Source organism: Cebus imitator, unplaced genomic scaffold (assembly GCF_001604975.1).
Source record: "Cebus imitator isolate Cc_AM_T3 unplaced genomic scaffold, Cebus_imitator-1.0 Scaffold141, whole genome shotgun sequence".
In the NCBI taxonomy this organism is placed as follows: Eukaryota; Metazoa; Chordata; class Mammalia; order Primates; family Cebidae; genus Cebus; species Cebus imitator.
Window position 1 is genome coordinate 1,516,619 of NW_016107456.1, and position 3,963 is coordinate 1,520,581.

Genomic DNA, 3,963 nt, shown 5'->3' on the forward strand with positions numbered 1-3,963 from the left:
TTGGAGATGGAGTCTCGCTGTTGCTGGCTGGAGTGCAATGGCGCGATCTCAGCTCACTGCAACCTCTGCCTCCCGGGTTCCAGCGTTTCTCCTGCCTCTGCCTCTGCCTCCCGAGTAGTTGAAATTACAGGCACCTGTCATCATGCCCAGCTAATTTTTGTATTTTTAGTAGAGACGGGGTTTCAACATGTTGGCCAGGCTGGTCTCAAACTCTTCACGTCAGGTGATCCACCCACCTCAGCCTCCCAAAGAGCTGGGATTATAGGCGTGAGCCACTGTGCCCAACCTCAGTTCCTATTTATAAAGTGATCAATTCCCAAATGCTCTAACTTCATATCATTTTAATTTTTTAGCAATCCATCTAAACTGAAAAGACTATATTGACATTTCCATGATTTACTAATAGCCAAAATCATATCACTTAAAATTCAAGAGGTCTTGGGATATTGACACAGAAAAAAATTATAATTAACTTCAAAATTGTTCAAAATATCTAACACTCCTCTAGTGTCTCAGTGCTCTAAGAATGCCATAATAAATCATTTTTAAATGTATTTTTATGGGTTTTTCTAGTGAAGACTAGAAAACCTGCTAGACAAATTATAAAAGAGTTATAACACTAATAAATCAGTTTTGTTGGGACTGAAGTTCAATTCTTGAAAGGTAAATTAAAGAAGTCCCTTCCAGTGAGAGGCAATTTGCCAACACCCATAAAAACACAAACTCTTTCCTTCAGGGATTTAGAAATGAACTTATTTGTAAAATCTATTTTTCACCTAGGTATTTATTCAACATGCTATAAGGGAATGTTTATGGACATGTATTTACAACCAATGTATAATATTTATTTGTGTATGCATATGAATATATAATTGGTCATATTTAGATTTTAAATCCTTACTAGGTAGAGACTACATAATACATATGATAAGTATTTAATATGTGTGTGATATAGAAACAAGTAAGTCACAGAGATGGCTGAGAACAGTAACCTCAGACACTCAAAAATAGAGCATAAATATTTTTATATCTGTGTATTTCCAAAGAAACCTTCATTTCTACTAACTGTAGTTTCATAAATTCTACTTCATCTTTGTAAAATATATAGTTGGTCTAATATAGATGTATATTTTTAAAACTTGTAGGTATTACAACCCCACAGAAATCATTATACCTGTCCAATATTTTTCTAAGAATAGGACGTATTGTATTTTATATTTTAATAAAACACATTTTTTCAACTTTTCTCTCTGCCAGTCCTTATCCCCATAATGTCTATTAAAAACCAGCATTTAGATGCAGACTGTACATTACGCAGAAGATAACAAATGAGCTTATCAGCTGTTTTACAATAACAAGGGTAAATTTATTGATAAAACTGTACAACATGAACTAACCTGACTCCTGTCAGTAACATGTGACAGTATCAGTTTTCTGACTAACTACCTGTCTGCAGTTCTCCTTAAAGTACAATGAAACAAATAACTTCTGTGACATTAAAACAATGGGCATTAGTTAAAAGGCTCAGTATATTTCTTTTCCACAAACTTAGAAAAGGCTTATTTTTAATTTAGTGTTTTAACCTCAAATATATTTTTCTTACAACTTCTTTAGTAATATTTGCACGAAAATGTACTTATTGTGCCATCTTCAGGGCATTTTTAGGAAACAACTCCATGAAGTAAATTAGAATTTACTATCCTTAGTGGGTTTTTTAAATTATTATTTTAAGGCTATAGAAGGTTTTGTTTATGTATATTCAAGTTTTAAAATATTAGGTAAAATCTACTATAAAGCAAAATAATTTAAGTTTCAATGTATATGAGAATGTAGACATCAAAAATGTATATATGTAAATATATATACATGCATTTTTTAAAGTTCTTTACAGTTTTCAAAGCACTTACATATTATCTTATTTAGTATTTATACTATTCCTCTGAGGTGTTACAACAGAAACTTGTATATCCTTTTAAAAATGAGAAAGTTCACTTTTAAAGACATGAATTAGTTGGTCTGGTTTCAAAGGCTCAACTATATAGCCAGGATCCAAGCCTACATCTTTTTACTACAAGTAAAAAATTATTTGTGCTATTATAGTGATATATAATACCTTTAAAATCAATGGTGAAAATTATATGTGATTTTAATTACTTTTGTTCAATATTTGTTAAAATATCTATACTGAAAGTTGGAATAAACCCCGGATATGGTGATTACATATCAGAAAACCAGACATTTATATACATAGCTCAATTCTTCTTTCATTTCTGAACTTTATTTAACTAAGAAATCTATAGTGAAACAAGGACATATCTGACCATTGGAAAATTATGGTAGAATTACACAAATCAATTCACAAATGAATACAATACAAATGAATTGTTCATGTGATAAAACCAGACTATATAGCATATGCAAATTTGCTGTTCTTAGACCACTAAGAAGTCCTAAAGAAAACTAACAAGATTCATTAGCATCATTTGGGGTAACCATCTATTCTGATTTGCCTGGGACCATAGTAATTATCAGTAGAGCACCTTTTCAAGTTCTGATGTATACCAATTTGGGCAACAAACTAACAGATCACTTTTACTGGCACATTTGATCAAATGGTACTAATAACAGCTTGAATATGGAAAGCAAATTAAGTATGACAGCCATAATGAAAAGATTCACCTCCTTAGAAATCCATTCATTTTACATGCATCTGGAACACATGTTAGAATCACAGTCAGAAGATACAGGTTCCAATTATAGTTGTGTGTTTTACCAAGCTGGTGAACTTACGTATCTATCTCTAACAGAAATTCTCCAAGCTTCTGTTTCCTTGTATGAGGATGATAATACCTTTTCCTCAAGGTTTTTGTTAGTTACTAAAATCACCTTGTGAAATCTACTAGAACTATGCCTAGCAGCCAGGACTTTATAAATGAATGTTCATTATAAATCAGTAAGTCTCTTAAGTTCAGAGATATGGCCTGGACCAGAAAAATATCCAACAGGTAGTTTTATTAAGTGAATTTTAAGTGACAAGGAAGGAACTACCTTAACATGAAGAGATTTTTATAACATGGTCAAATTCATCTATTATTTAAGATTAACAATTCTCAAAAAATAAACCAACAGAATATGGCCCTCTCTGATACAGAAGAATAGCCGAAAACTCCACTGGATGCTAATTGACTTTGGGAATTCCTGATTCATGAACTTCTCTAGTTGAGAATACCTTTTCCTAGAACTGAATTCCTAAACTTTGAGGTTACAAGCCCAGTTTGAAAGCTTATAGTGTCTATGATTCTGCCCCTAAAAACAATCTATAGTTATATGTCACCTAGTGACAGTGATATGATCTGAGAAATGCCTCATTAGACAACTTCATGGTTGTACGGACATCATAGAGGGTACTTACATCGACCTAGGTGGTATAGTAGCCTACTACACACCAAGCCTATATGATATAGCCTATTGTTCCTAGGCTACATGTCCATACAGCACATTACTAAATACTGTAGGCAATTGATACAAAATGGCCATATGTGTATTTAAACATAACTAAACACAGAAAATGTATGGTATAAATACAATATTCTAATCTTTTGGGACTACCGTCATACATGTGGTTCATTGGTGCTGGAAACATAGTTATGCAGCACAATACCGTATATATAAAGAAATAAACGGCCGAGCACAGTGGCTCACACCTGTAATCCCAGCACTTTGGGAGGCCAAGGCGGGCCGATCACGAGGTCAGGAGATCAAGACCATCCTGGCTAATACTGTAAAACCCGGTCTCTACTAAAAATACAAAAAATGAGCTGAGTATGGTGGCCCGTGCCTGTAGTTCCAGCTACTCAGGAGGCTGAGGCAGAAGAATCGCTTGAACCCGGTAGGCGGAGGTTACAGTGAGTCGAGATCTCACCACTGTACTCCAGCCTGGGTGACAGAGCGAGATTCCATCTC

The 3,963-nt window shown here is 34.0% G+C and overlaps 1 non-coding gene across 1 annotated transcript; it reads right to left on the bottom strand.

The window, feature by feature from the left end:
* Positions 1-559: 559 nt before the first annotated feature.
* Positions 560-622, bottom strand: LOC119473246. Its single transcript, XR_005202444.1, has one exon. It is a non-coding gene; the product is annotated as a U7 small nuclear RNA (small nuclear RNA).
* Between the last annotated feature and the right edge of the window lie 3,341 nt (positions 623-3,963).